A 15722-nucleotide genomic window follows, 5' to 3' on the forward strand; every position below is an offset into this window, starting at 1 on the left:
CAAGACTGATTTATTTTGATTACAAAGTCAGATCTACAGAGGAGGAGAGACAGAGAGGAAGAACACAAGTTTTTGAAGATACATTTCTTCTTATTGGAAAGTCAGAGTTCCTGAGAAAAGGAGAGACAGACAGAAAGAGCTTCCATCTGCTGCTTCAGCGCCCAAGAGGCGGCAAGGGCCAGAGCTGAGCTGGACCCAGCTCAGGAGCCTGAAGCCTTGTCCGGGTCTTCCACGCAGCTGCAGGGTCCCAAAGCTCTGGCACCACCTCCACCGGAAAGTCAGAGTTCCTGAGAAAAGGAGAGACAGACAGAAAGAGCTTCCATCTGCTGCTTCAGCACCCAAGAGGCGGCAAGGGCCAGAGCTGAGCTGGACCCAGCTCAGGAGCCTAAAGCCTTGTCTGGGTCTTCCACGCAGCTGCAGGGTCCCAAAGCTCTGGCACCACCTCCACCGGAAAGTCAGAGTTCCTGAGAAAAGGAGAGACAGACAGAAAGAGCTTCCATCTGCTGCTTCAGCGCCCAAGAGGCGGCAAGGGCCAGAGCTGAGCTGGACCCAGCTCAGGAGCCTAAAGCCTTGTCCGGGTCTTCCACGCAGCTGCAGGGTCCCAAAGCCCTGGCACCACCTCCACCGGAAAGTCAGAGTTCCTGAGAAAAGGAGAGACAGACAGAAAGAGCTTCCATCTGCTGCTTCATTCCCCAAGAGGCGGCAAGGGCCAGAGCTGAGCTGGACCCAGCCCAGGAGCCTGAAGCCTTGTCCGGGTCTTCCACGCAGCTGCAGGGTCCCAAAGCCCTGGCACCACCTCCACCGGAAAGTCAGAGTGACTGAGAAAAGGAGAGACAGACAGAAAGAGCTTCCATCTGCTGCTTCATTCCCCAAGAGGCGGCAAGGGCCAGAGCTGAGCTGGACCCAGCCCAGGAGCCTGAAGCCTTGTCTGGGTCTTCCACGCAGCTGCAGGGTCCCAAAGCCCTGGCACCACCTCCACCGCCCTCCAGGGCCACAAGCAGGGAGCTGGAAAGGAAGTGGAGCAGCCAGGGCATGAACCAGCGACCATATTGGCTCCTGGGGGTTGCAAGCAAACAACATCCACCAGCAGGCCCTTCGCAGCATCGCGCCCTTCTTTCACAACGTGCTGGATTGTCTTGTATCTAGATTTTTTTCTTGTGGCTTCACTTTCGAGCCTTGAATTGCACAATGCCTTCTCAAATGCCAACTTTAGACACTGCTAATGTCTCTGCTCACAAATCTCAAAGTGAAGTGTGGCAGGTGCTTCTTCTCAGTGGTCAATCAAAAGCACCGCTGGCTCCTCAACGCCAGGGGGAAGAGTGAGCAGCTTCCTTGCGGTAAAACGGCAGTGAGAGTGTAGGAGCGTAAGGGTGCCCGGACCCCGGACCCCTGAACAAGGGTCGCCAGATGGCCAGGAAACTTCAAACGTCTTGATGTGGATTCTGCACAAAGAGCAGACAGAGCCGCTCTCCGTGTGCCACGCACGACACGAGCCCTTTAATGGAGCTGACTCCTAAAGGCAGTGCAACCAAAACACAGGACTCAAACAGGTTTGTGCATTCAAAACCAGAGTTCTTAGATGCCTTTAATAGTGCAGCTCCACAGTGCAAAAGATATGATCTGAAAGGCGAGTTAGGCACCATGACACCCCCTAGTGGACAAAACACGCGGTTTGAAATGCCAGTGATTGTGAAACCCCTCTGGGGAGCCAAACCAGGACTCTTACAAATGCCAGTAGACTGAAAGAACTTGGCCCAGCCAATCGCACATCAAAGTTTGGTAGCTTGACTGCTTCAGCCAGCGGGAGTAGGGCGCCAGGACCAATGCTCACCAGCTGCCCAGAAGTGAGAAAATGATGCACTTAGGACTTTTCTGTCTGCAACGCGTTTCTGCCTTTTTATCTGGATATCGAATTGAGGAAGGAACACGCAAGATCTTCTGGTCACACCTGGTAGCTGTGCTTCTGCTGCCTGGCTCTGGGAGTTGCCTGTTGGGGGAAAGTCACAGGAGGGACATTGTCTAACATTTGTTCCTTTGATTCTGAGGTGCAGCCACTTAGCAGAATGTCTTCAAGGCCCATTTGTGACAGAACCTGTCACAGTGCGTCCTGGGCCCTGTGAGCTGGTGCAGTGGGTTAAGTCAGAGCCTGTACTTCCAGCATGCCAGCTGAATTCCAATTCAGGTGGTCCCAGCTGCTCCACTCGTGATCCAGCTCCCTGCTAATGTGCCTGGGAAAGCAGCAGCAGGGCATGGCCCAAGTGCCTGGGGCACTGCAGTCACGTGGCAGACCTGGATGTAGCTTTTGGCTTCCAGCTTTGTCCTGGCCCAGCCCCAGGTGTTGGGGCAGCCTTTTGGAGAATGAAGCAGCAGATGGAAGCCATCTCCGAATTCTCTCTCTCTTCCTCTCTCTGAATTCTCTCTCTCTCTTCATTTTCACGAAAGAAAAGAAATGTTTTCTTGTTTTGAAAGAAAACTGCACCTGGGCCCGGCGTGGTAGCCTAGCAGCTAAGGTCCTCACCTTGGACGCAGGACAGAATAAAGGGATCATCTACCTACCCCAGCCGTGTGTGGGCAGTGAAAATCTGGGCAACGGAGACTCTAGGGTGGACTGGGTCAGCCAGTGGAATCTCGAGAGATTTCACCAAGCTTGGAAGGGGGAGATTGGCAGCAATTCAGAACTGCTGAGCTCTCCAAACCACTTGCGCAGTGTCCTCGGAGCATGTGCCACGTCGGGGACCCTGGCATGGGTGGGAGACTGAGTGGGGCTTCTCCCTTTATCTGCCCTCCTTTACCCCACCCAGATAGAGAGAGAAAGGAAAAACAAAGAATGTGGAAACAATGATCTTAAACACTTTCTGTAGCCCTTGACCCTTTATACCCTAAACAGCTATGTAAAGATTATGAACATAAAATAAGAATTAATGAAATCATAAATACATACAGTCCTCAGCTTCATGCACTGGGATCCCATATAGACACCGGTTCTAATCTCGCCAGCTCTGCTTCCCTTCCAGCTCCCTGCTTGTGGCCCGGGAAAGCAGTCAAGGACAGCCCAAAACCTTGGGAAACTGCAAGCGCCTGGGAGGCCCGGAAGAGGCTCTGGCTTTGGATCGGCTCAGCTCCAGCTCTTGTGGCCCTTTAGGTGGTGTATCAATGGACGGAAGATCTTCCTCTCTGTCTCTTTTCCCTTTCTTTATCTGATTTTCCAATAAAAATCAAATACATCTTTAAAACATTCACAAATAAATAAAAGTTTTCCTTTTCTTTTTGGGAGCTAGAGTCTGCAGAGAAATATGCAGGCTACCCATGTGGAACAGCACTCTCCATTGGCATGTGCAAGGACTGTGGCTGGGAGTAGCCTGTTAGAGAGCTAAGGGGACTCCCCAGCTGGGCTGGCATTTCTATTGGTGAAAGCAAGAGCATTGTCCTGAGCTGAATGTGGCTGCAATCTCCCTGGGCATGGGTGTGTCCCGGGTCTGGGCAGGGCAGGGCTGGGCTAGACTCTAGTACCCAGTGGTACTCATGAGAGGCAGGCTGGTTGTGGAATGGCTGTGCTAGGTCTCAGCTCCCGCTGAACCATTGAGAGCTGTATCTGGGCACGGACCAGGTGTGGACCAAGTGCAACACCCAACAGTAAGAACCAGAAAGGGTATAGGTCGATTGGGCAAGGACACCATTCCTGCCAGGACAACAGGTGGACAAACTCGACCAGGTCCAGGGACCCAGCAGTATGCACAAGATCTGCTGGTGGGAGGAGTCCAAATAATGGAGTGTCCTGCATTCCTCTGTTAGGATGTAGTGCCTGCAGGTCAGTGCAAGAACCAAGGCAAGGAGCAGCCCAATCTGGACCTGGTTACACTGTCTGCCGGCATGCAGGTGTGAGCCTGCAGGTGAAGAGGTGGGCCAGGCTGACCCATTTCCTAACATCTACTGGTAGATGCAAGAACCAGGAGGGGGTGTAGGAGGGGCCAAGTTAGGCCACTTCACACTGGAGCCAGGACTGGGGCTTGACTGGGAAAGGTTAGCCTGCAGCACCAGCCAGCACCAGCTGGAACCGGAGGCACGTTGGATGGAACTAGGCTGAAGCACCCACTGGTGGATGCCAAGGAAAGGTGACCAAGTCAGCGTGGGGGTGGTGGGTATTGGGTCTGTGAGCCCCAGGAGTGGGGCTCTGGAGGGGGCCCTGAGTCTCCTGGCTCACGTTCTAGAGTCACCAACATGGTGATGGGTGTCAGGTCCGTGAACCCTGGAGGAGGGTGTCCAGTGGTCCCTGACTCCTGGCCCAGAACCTAAGACCCACCTACGTAGTTGGCGTTGGGTCCGTGAGCCCCAGGAATGGGGGCTCCAGAGGGCCCTGGGTCTCCTGGCCTAGGTGACTGAGTTGGCCTGTGTGCACTGTGGTTGCTGCATCCATGAGCCCCAAGGGTGGAAGGTCTGCTTTGACCCACGTTGCCTCCTTCAGGTCCATGAGCTTGCCTATGAGAACTGGTCTTCCTCACTTAAGTGGCTGGATTGTGCAACAACAGATCATGGTGCACACGAAAGTTCTGGTAGTTGATTGGGACCTGCAGAGGGCATCTGGTACCATAGCAGAGAATGGAGAACAGAACATATGGCTATCTACCCCGGTCAAAACATGACAGCAAACATCTGGGCGCATGGAGACTACAAGGTTCACTCTGGCAGCCAGTCATCCATCGATTGGCTACATCGACAGCATTTTGGAGCTCTCGTGCCACATTGTGACCCTGTGTTGATAGCTGGTGGCCCTTCCCCGTCCTCGGGTCCTGGGATGGTTGAGAGGCTGGGTATAGGCCAACCCACTATCTCCCCGCTAACCCCAGATGGGAAGAAGAAATGGGAAGCTTGGAAACAATGATCACAATCCTTCCCAATCTGATTGACGGTGTAAGCATCACGTAAAATAAGAAACAAAGAAATAAATAAATAGCCCTGTTTTTCATGATTATTTTTGTTTGAACTTTATTATGCATTTCTGTATAACCTGGGATTCACATCAATTTCCACCCCCCCCCCCCCCGGGTAATTTTTCCCTTAATGTCACACGTCTTCATAAGGAGTTATAATTCCATCAGCGTGCTGTTGAAGTGTGCTCCACATTGTTGGTGCAGACAAAGTGCATCCTCCCATTGTCTGGATAGAGCCAACCCTGTGACTGAGAGTCCACCTTTTGTTTGGAAGCAGAGACGCATGTTGCGGTATGTCTTCACATCTGGATAGGACAGTCTCCAGTACTCCACCAGTGTGTATTAAATCTGTTGCATAAACATGTGGTATTTCTCTTTAGGTGAGTGATTTATTTCACCGAGCATAATGGTCTCTAGTTGGGACCATCTAGTTGCAAATTGTATCATTTCATTCTTTTCAATGGTTGAATACCAATCCATGGAGCAGATGTACCAGAGTTTCTTCAGCCATTCCCTTCAGATGGGCATCTGGGTTGTTTCCATGTTTTTGCTATTGTAGATTGTGTTGCTGGAAATATCAGATTAGAGATCCCCTTCTATATATGTGGATTTCATTTCTTTTGGATATATTCCTAGGGGTGAGATAGCTAGGTCAGAGATTGCCATTTCTTACACAATGGTTTTTTTCTTCCAAGACTGATTTATTTTGATTACAAAGTCAGATCTACAGAGGAGGAGAGACAGAGAGGAAGAACACAAGTTTTTGAAGATACATTTCTTCTTATTGGAAAGTCAGAGTTCCTGAGAAAAGGAGAGACAGACAGAAAGAGCTTCCATCTGCTGCTTCAGCACCCAAGAGGCGGCAAGGGCCAGAGCTGAGCTGGACCCAGCTCAGGAGCCTGAAGCCTTGTCTGGGTCTTCCACGCAGCTGCAGGGTCCCAAAGCTCTGGCACCACCTCCACCGGAAAGTCAGAGTGACTGAGAAAAGGAGAGACAGACAGAAAGAGCTTCCATCTGCTGCTTCATTCCCCAAGAGGCGGCAAGGGCCAGAGCTGAGCTGGACCCAGCTCAGGAGCCTAAAGCCTTGACCGGGTCTTCCATGCAGCTGCAGAGTCCCAAAGCCCTGGCACCACCTCCACCGGAAAGTCAGAGTGACTGAGAAAAGGAGAGACAGACAGAAAGAGCTTCCATCTGCTGCTTCATTCCCCAAGAGGCGGCAAGGGCCAGAGCTGAGCTGGACCCAGCTCAGGAGCCTGAAGCCTTGACCGGGTCTTCCACGCAGCTGCAGGGTCCCAAAGCCCTGGCACCACCTCCACCGCCCTCCAGGGCCACAAGCAGGGAGCTGGAAAGGAAGTGGAGCAGCCAGGGCATGAACCAGCGACCATATTGGCTCCTGGGGGTTGCAAGCAAACAACATCCACCAGCAGGCCCTTTGCCGCATCGCGCCCTTCTTTCACAACTTGCTGGATTGTCTTGTATCTAGATGTTTTTCTTGTGGCTTCACTTTCGAGCCTTGAATTGCGCAATGCCTTCTCAAATGCCAACTTTAGACACTGCTAATGTCTCTGCTCACAAATCTCAAAGTGAAGTGTGGCAGGTGCTTCTTCTCAGTGGTCAATCAAAAGCACCGCTGGCTCCTCAACGCCAGGGGGAAGAGTGAGCAGCTTCCTTGCGGTAAAACGGCAGTGAGAGTGTAGGAGTGTAAGGGTGCCCGGACCCCTGAACAAGGGTCACCAGATGGCCAGGAGTCAAAACTTCAAACGTCTTGATGTGGATTCTGCACAAAGAGCAGACAGAGCCGCTCTCCGCGTGCCACGCACGACACGAGCCCTTTAATGGAGCTGACTCCTAAAGGCAGTGCAACCAAAACACAGGACTCAAACAGGTTTGTGCATTCAAAACCAGAGTTCTTAGATGCCTTTAATAGTGCAGCTCCACAGTGCAAAAGATATGATCTGAAAGGCGAGTTAGGCACCATGACACCCCCTAGTGGACAAAACACGCGGTTTGAAATGCCAGTGATTGTGAAACCCCTCTGGGGAGCCAAACCAGGACTCTTACAAATGCCAGTAGACTGAAAGAACTTGGCCCAGCCAATCGCACATCAAAGTTTGGTAGCTTGACTGCTTCAGCCAGCGGGAGTAGGGCGCCAGGACCAATGCTCACCAGCTGCCCAGAAGTGAGAAAATGATGCACTTAGGACTTTTCTGTCTGCAACGCGTTTCTGCCTTTTTATCTGGATATCGAATTGAGGAAGGAACACGCAAGATCTTCTGGTCACACCTGGTAGCTGTGCTTCTGCTGCCTGGCTCTGGGAGTTGCCTGTTGGGGGAAAGTCACAGGAGGGATTGGGAGTTGCCTGTTGGGGGAAAGTCACAGGAGGGACATTGTCTAACATTTGTTCCTTTGATTCTGAGGTGCAGCCACTTAGCAGAATGTCTTCAAGGCCCATTTGTGACAGAACCTGTCACAGTGCGTCCTGGGCCTTGTGAGCTGGTGCAGTGGGTTAAGTCAGAGCCTGTAATTCCAGCATGCCAGCTGAATTCCAATTCAGGTGGTCCCAGCTGCTCCACTCGTGATCCAGCTCCCTGCTAATGTGCCTGGGAAAGCAGCAGCAGGGCATGGCCCAAGTGCCTGGGGCGCTGCAGTCACGTGGCAGACCTGGATGTAGCTTTTGGCTTCCAGCTTTGTCCTGGCCCAGCCCCAGGTGTTGGGGCAGCCTTTTGGAGAATGAAGCAGCAGATGGAAGCCATCTCCGAATTCTCTCTCTCTCTCTTCCTCTCTCTGAATTCTCTCTCTCTCTCATTTTCACGAAAGAAAAGAAATGTTTTCTTGTTTTGAAAGAAAACTGCACCTGGGCCCGACCTTGGACGCAGGACAGAATAAAGGGATCATCTACCTACCCCAGCCGTGTGTGGGCAGTGAAAATCTGGGCAACGGAGACTCTAGGGTGGACTGGGTCAGCCAGTGGAATCTCGAGAGATTTCACCAAGCTTGGAAGGGGGAGATTGGCAGCAATTCAGAACTGCTGAGCTCTCCAAACCACTTGTGCAGTGTCCTCGGAGCATGTGCCACGTCGGGAACCCTGGCATGGGTGGGAGACTGAGTGGGGCTTCTCCCTTTATTACCTCCCCTTTCTCTGGATACAAAATAGGGTTTGTGCAAACAATGGTCTTTCCCACCTTTCTGTAGCCCTTGACCCTTTTCTGCTCTAATCAACTATGTATACAGTTTATGAAAATAGGGCCCGGCGCGGTGGCGCAAGTTGTTAAGGTCCTCGCCTTGCACGCCTAGGATCCCATTGGACACAGGTTCTATCCCGGCAGCCCTACCTCCCTTCCAGCTCCCTGCCTGTGGCCTGGGAAAGCAGTCGAGGACGGCCCAATGCTTTGGGACACTGCACCCGTGTGGGAGACCCGGAATAGGCTCCTGGCTTCGGATCGGCATAGCATCGGCAGTTGTGCTCGCTTGGGGAGTGAATCATCGGACGTAAGATCTTCCTCTCTGTCTGTCCTCTCTGTATATCTGCCTTTCCAATAAAAAATATAATAAAAATAAATCTAAAAAGAAAGATTATGAAAATAAAATGAGAATTAACAAAATAAATAAAGTCTTCACCCTGCTTTTCCTGGGATCCCATATGGGCATAGGATGTAATCCTGCCGGCTCTGCTTTCCCCTCAGCTCTCTCCTTGTGTGCCTTGGCACCCCGTACCCCCTTGGGAGACTAGGTACAGGCTCATGGCTCCTGGGTTCCGATGGGCGCCATACAGCCGCTTGGGGAGTGAATCTGCGGACAGATGAGTTTCCTCTGTCTGTTTACCTCTCTGTAGATTTGACTTTCCAACAAAATAAATAAATCTTAAAAAAGATACTTATCCTGAGAAAATGAATTTTTAAAATGCATGGCTATGTGAACAGTGTCTGCATCTGCAGAAGACAGCTAAGCAAAATAAACAATGAGCTGTTGGTAATTTGAGGAAGGCATTTCCTATTTTACATTATTTCACTACGATTTCAATTTATCAATAACGTGTTTCCTTTAACAAGAATTTCTTGAGCTCATGTAAACTGCACCATAATTCTTTGTAAATATCAGGGAAGCGACTGGCTTCACTGAGCCCCGGCTGGACCCCTGTGTCATTCCCGGAGCCAAGACTGGACAGGCCTTCCTGCAGATTCTTCCATTCCCGATCCGCGGGCAGGCGTTCGGAGCCCCGGGTTTCACCGGCCTCTAGCGTCTCCTGCCGGGCGCCGCACTGCGCCTTTGAGCCAGTGTATTCCAAGCGCCACGCGGCTCCCGGCGCGGCTCGGCTTCGCTTTGCACCATCGCCTCCCTCCTCAGGCCGCTCCTCCGGGCGCGTCTCTGCGCAGCTCGGCAGTGGTTCGTTCGCAGACGCCGGGATCCTCCGCCCCGCAGCCCGGCGCGAGGCGCAGCCCGTCCGCGTGGTCCTCCCGGCCGGGTCCCCGCGCAGGGACGCGCCTGGCCGGCCGAGCAGGGCGGACAGGAACCTCCCCAGCCGCTCTCCCAACCCCGCCCTCCGCCCGCGTGGCCTTCCCGGCGAGCACTGCGATATTTGCATATCTCAGCGGCTCTTGGCTTTCCCTCTACATAGTAAAGGACACATCAGAGATTTTCCTAGTTTGTATGTTCCAGCAGATGAGTCTGAAGTTGTCTTCTCAGGCTTTAGAGTAAGAAGTCAAGCGGTTAAGCTTTGTTTTGTCACCTTTAGCAACAGATGTATTCCGCAAGTCTGTCACTGTGGTTTGGCTACCGCTCAGGCAAAAAGGGCTTCTGTCGTGAGTGGCACACGCAGAGCGGCTCTGTTTGCTCTGCGTGCGGAATCGACATCAAGAGATTTCGGAAGCATAATTTTTTGGTTTTTGGGCAGCTGGTGATCGTTGGTCCTAGCGCCCTTACTGATAAGTGTTAAAGTTAGATTTGGAATGGTTAGTTCTTATTCTCGCTGATTTCTGATACATTCTAATGACCAGTGTGTAAGTATTTACTACGGTTTCATAAAGGGTTTTGTGAGCATATGAACGAAGACAAGGAGCTTTTATAATGTGAGCAGTTTACGTTGATGTGTCTTATTAGGGAAGGTTCGGTTTGGCTTATTTGGCTATAATTAATGGTATTTCATACTTAAGTTTATTGCACAGTCAGTTGTACGGGAATCAGGGAAGTGAGAAGAATTTAGATTAACTCCCCAAGTAACGTCCCAAATAGCCTGAACAGCTGAAGCTGTGGCTATACTAAGCCAGGATCCTGAAGGGACCCTCTTCTGGCTCTTCCACGTGGGTGAGTGTCTCAAGAGGCTTTGGATCTCCTCGACCGCCCGTCCATGCAAGGGAGCTGGATCCTCCAGAAGCAGAGCAGGTGCCCACGCGAAGGTGAGGTCTCCAGTGACTAGGACACCGTGCCAGACCTTATCCAGTCCTCTGTTAGTAGACATTTAGGTTGTTTCCATGTTTTTGTGACTGACTGTTGATTGTGCTGCAATGAACATTGGAGTGCTGTAGTTTTCTGTTGTAACAAGGCTTTTGGATACATTCCTAGAAGTGGTATTGCTGGGTCATATGGTAGGTGGATTTTAAGTTGGCTTAGTGTTTTCCGTACTGACTTCCATATTGGTTGCAGCAGCTTGCAATCCCACCAGCAGTGGAGCAAGGTTCCTTTTATCTCCACAACTTCTCTAGCAGGTGGCATTCGTAGTTTCCTGTATGTGTGCAATTCTTTCCGGCATTAAGTGGAACCTCAGAGCTATTTTTATTTGAATTTCCCTTATTGCCAGGGAGCTTGAGCATTTTTTTTTTTCATGTGTCTGCTAGTCATTTGAATTTATTCTTTTGTGAAGTGTATCTGCCCAATTCCTTTGCCCATTTCTTGACTGGATTGTTTGTTTTGATGGTGTGTTTGTTCTGGAGTGCTTTGTTTATTCTGGAAGTTAGCCCTTTGTCTCCTGTGTAGTGTACAAAGATCTCCCATTCTGTTGGTTGCCTTTTCACTTTGTTGATTGCTTCCTTTGCCGTGCAGAAGCTTCTTAGCTTAGTGTAGTCCCTTTTGTTTATTTTGCGCTTAGCTTCCTTTGCTTCGGATGATTTTTCTAGGAAGTCAGTGCCTACACCTGTATCTTGCACAGTATTTCCAACTTTTTCTTGCAAAAGTTTGATGGTTTCTGGGTGTAGGTCTAGATCTTTTATCCATTTAGATTTTTTCTTTTGTGTATGGTGAAAGGTGTGGTTCTTGCTTCTTATTTCTGCAGGCTCTTAGCCAGTGGTTCAATGGCATTTATTAGAGACCCTCCTTTTTCCTGGATTGTTTTCTCTTTTCTTGTCGAAGATTAGATGGTTGTGCATATGTGGGTTCCCTTTTGGTATTGCTATTCTACTACATTGGTCTTCCTCTCTGTTTCTGTACCAGTACCAGGCTGTTTTGATAAGTATCACCCTCTAATATGTCTGTAGATCTGGGATTGTGATCCCTCCCACCAGGGTCTTATTCTTCAGGATAGTTCTTGCTATTCGTGGTTTTTTGTGTTTCCAGATGAGCCTTTGTGTTATTTTTTTTTCCAGCTCTGTGAAGAATGTTCCTGGTATTTTGATTGGAATCATGTTCAATGTATATATTGCTTTGGTAATATGCACATTTTGATGATGTTGACTCTGTCAGTCCAGGAATAAGCTTGTGCCAGAGACCAGCTCCAGCTGACTTAAGAGCTTGCAAAAGATGCACGGAGCAGCGAGAAGACAAGAAGGAGGTGACGTGGACCACTATGGCATGATGCTCATGTCCAACTCTGAAAAGTTGTCTTCTTTATTTATACACGGATCATCACAAGCTTTTGTACAACATCCAGTTATTTCATTTTTACTTCATTATAAGAAAATGATTACAAAAACAATCCTAGGGCCTGGTGGCATGGTCTAGTGGCTAAAGTCCTCTCCTTGAACGCACCAGGATCCCATATGGGCACCAGTTCTATCCCTGGCAGCTCTACTTCCCATCCAGCTCCCTGCTTGTGGTCTGGGAAAGCACTCAAGGATGACCCAATGCTTTGGGACCCAGCACCCATGTGGGAGACCTGGAAAGAAGTTCCTGGTACCCAGCTTCAGATCGGTGCAACACCGGCCATTGTGGTCACTTGGGGAGTCAATCATTGGATGGAAGATCTTCCTCTCTGTCTCTCCTCCTCTATGTATATCTGATTTTGCCATAAAAATAAACAAATCTTTAAAAAAATCCTAAAAAAATTATTATTTTACTTCAGAGAAAATATTTTTAGCAAGCTCATTCAAACCAGCGTGGACTTGCTGAAACCAGGAACTTCTTGTTTGGCAGCACATGTGGTTATATAGTGACAAGTGGTTTACTTATATCCAAAATTAATTTTCACTAAACCTAAACTAATATTACTTAAAATATCAAAGATACATAATAAAAAAGAAAGCTTATAAATGAGAGGAATTTATAAAGGCGTATATCACAGATTGTTTATTAAATCTTGTAATCAGTCATATATGAATTACCATCACCTCCACCTAGTACTGCTTCACTTGCTTTTGTTCCTTTGTTAAAGGGCAGTGAAAAGGATTAGGCCAACTAAGCCTTTCTATGAACAGAGGGCTTTTATAAGAAACTTCTTTTTATCTTTTTAAACTGTTTTCTTTCCGTAAAAAGAAGTGCCAATATAAGGTAGAAGTTGTAAGCCATTTTTGTTTGGGGGTTCACATTTGTCTCCCTTTAAAAGATGCCTAATTTACTTTCTGCTTCCCGTGGTGAGAAACCAAAAATGCGTCATTTCATGTGTTGTAACACGGTAAACTAACTCTTTGTACCTCCACAATTGCCATCTGTTCTAAGATATTACCATGCCATTTCTTAAGGAGAACATTACTTATATTAGGGCAAGCCCCAGGACAAAGGTGGACACATAACAGGAAGTTTGGAGACATTGTGGGCTCAATTGTACTGTTGTGTGATTTTAGCTGTGTGTCATTGCCTTATGTCGCTAAAGATGCTTTTACCATAACATGATTGATCAGTTTGAGGTGTTATACCAGTTACAGGAATCATTTCACATTTGCAGAAAAACAACAACACTGTCAAGAGAATTTTATGTAATATTAAAGAGGTGATTGAGTGTCCATATAATGGGGTGAGGCAGCAATGAGGTGATTAGAAACATTCTGTCAGGCCTTGCCTCGCAGCCAGAAAGTCCTTGTAGCCTTGCTAACTGAAGAGCAGTGCTCATCACACACCCATGCCATCTGACCAACTGCATGGCCTCCCGCAAGCTCACTCTTCCTGGCATTGAGGAGCCGTACTTTTGATTTACAGTTGAGAAGAGGCACCTGCCACACTTAACTTTGAGTTTTGTGAGCAGAGACCTTAGCAATGTCTAAAGTTGGCGTTTGAGAAGGCATTGTGCAGTCCGCGACTGGAAAGTGAAGCCACAAGAATAAATATAGATACAAGACAATCTGGCAAATTGTGAAAGAAGGGTGTGGTGCTGCCAAGGGCCTGGTTGCTGAAGTTCTCCCTTTGCAACCCCCAGGACCCCATATTGGTGCTGGTTTGCATCTCGGCTGCTCCACTTCCCCTCTTGCTCCTGCTTGTGGCCCTGGAAAGCAGTGGAGGATGGTCTAGGGCCTTGGGACCCTGCAGCTGCGTGGGAGATCAGCAAGAAGCTCTTGGTTCCTGGCTTCTGGCTTCACATCAGCACAGCTCCAGCCATTGTGGCTATTTGCAGAATGAACCAGTGGATGCAAGATTTTTGTCTCTGTTTCTCTCTGTAAATCTGACTTTCCAGTAAAAAGAAAAGAAATCTTTTTTTTTTTTTGAAATTGCTTTATTTTGACAATCTTTACATAGTTGATTAGGGCACAAAAGGTCGAGGGCTATAACAAAGTGGGTTAAGACTATTATTTCCACATTTTTTTTTTTCTGTATCTGGGGTAAGGGGAGAGATAAGCAGAGAAGCCTCACCCAGTCTACCACCCATTCCAGGTCCCCTATGTGGAGCATGCTCTGAGCGTCCTGCTCAAGTGGTTTTGATAGGTCAACAGTTAAGAATTATTGCCAGTCTTGCCATTCAAAACACGATGAAATCTCTCCAGAATCCACTGGCTGACCTAGTTCACCTTAGAGTCTCCATTTGCCCAGATATTCACTGCTAACACATGACTGGGGTAGTTGATCCATTTGATCTGTCCTCTGTCCTCTGTTGTGGTACCAGGTGTCCTAGGCAGACTCCAATGTACTTGCCATATCCTCCATGTGCACCTGGGTATGCTGTCCACTGCTTCATCTGAGCCTTTGAGGAGGCTAAGCTTTGACACTTGCACTCCATGGTCAGACCATGGAACCTGCACTTCTGCATGGTTGGGGTTCTGGGTTGAGCAGTTTGATTGGGGAGATCCCCAAAGAAACTTTGTCTGAGATGATCCCAGACCAGATTCTTGTGTGTGCTTGCCAGTACAGGGCCTGGCACAGTCCGTTGCCTCAATCAGCTGGTTGCAATTGCTGGGTCAGTTCTGTTTCCAGCCCACATGAAGCAATGGGTGTTGCAGCCCAGCCTGATTCTGCCCAGCACACACTCGGTCCTCACACAAACCAGTGGGAACTGTAGCCTAGTCAGAGCAACCCACAATAACCCCCACCAGGCCCGCCCCCTGCCCTGGTTCCCATGCTTGCCCGTATGTCCCACAGACTAGTTCAGTCTATCACACATCCCATTCAGCTCTCACACATGTCTATAAACATTGAAGCCTAGTTCAACCCAACAAGTTTTACTATCCAGCCCACACACATGCTGTTGGTTGCCTTTCTGTCTAGCCACCCCAACTCCCATCCTGGTTTTTGTGCTCTCCAAAGGGAGTGATAACCCAAGAGGGAGGTGCCCACTATTTCTCTACTGGGTCCACTTCCCTTCCACATCCTGTACTTTCCAGGTGGTTCTACAGTTTAACTTGACAGATTTAGCCCCCAGTGCCAGCCCCTGACAGCTGATGCTGCGGCAAAACCCAACCAACTCTCACCCATTCTGATTTATACTTGCACCAGTCGGAACAGTCAGCCCAACCTGGCTCTTCCCTGATCTGGATCATATGAGGCCCACAGGTGTTGTAGCCCTGCTTGGCCTGGTCCACCCCCATCCCAACTCATTCTCTTGAGTGGGAGTGGTGTTCCAGCAGCGGCGGGGGGGGGGCCTCCATATTTCCCCTACCACCTTTACTCCCTCCCTCCCTCCCTGGTTCCTACATGTTGGTTTGGTGCTGCAGTTCAGTCTGGCATGGCCCCCCTCACCTCGGCATTTGCCAGTGGGTGCTGTAGCCTGGCCCAGCCCAGCCCATTCCCAATTCCAGCTGATGCTGGTGAAGGTTACAGTCTAGCCCAGCCCAGCAGGTACCCAATCCCAGCTGTAATGTGTACTCGTATGTGTTGTGACGGAACCTGGACCCACCCACACTGTTCTGGTGCTTGAATTCGCCAGCATTTGATGTGAACTGGTTCAGCCTGGTCCATCCCCAACCTGTGCCAAATATATGCCGGTGGGTACCTTTCCCTGGCCTGCTCTGGGCTGTTCCCTGTCGTGGTTCTTGTGTGGGAGAGGTTTTGATGGAGGAGCTTGGGGAACTCCTCTGGAGTGACACGATCCCTGGAGTTGAACACAAGAACAATGATAGGAAGCAGCCCAGAGCAGGAAAGGGAATGATACCCACCGGCATACTTTTGGCACAGGTTGTGGGTGCACCATTCTGGGCCAGTTCATATCGCCCGCTGGTGAATCCA

At 49.6% G+C, this 15722-nt stretch overlaps 1 non-coding gene across 1 annotated transcript; it reads left to right on the plus strand.

The window, feature by feature from the left end:
- Positions 1–9711: 9711 nt before the first annotated feature.
- Positions 9712–9846, plus strand: LOC121152433. The gene has a single exon (XR_005883271.1). It is a non-coding gene; the product is annotated as a U11 spliceosomal RNA (small nuclear RNA).
- The last annotated feature ends 5876 nt before the right edge of the window (positions 9847–15722 follow it).

Source organism: Ochotona curzoniae, unplaced genomic scaffold (genome assembly GCF_017591425.1).
Source record: "Ochotona curzoniae isolate NIBS_2020 unplaced genomic scaffold, NIBS_Ocur_1.0 contig_2404, whole genome shotgun sequence".
In the NCBI taxonomy this organism is placed as follows: Eukaryota; Metazoa; Chordata; class Mammalia; order Lagomorpha; family Ochotonidae; genus Ochotona; species Ochotona curzoniae.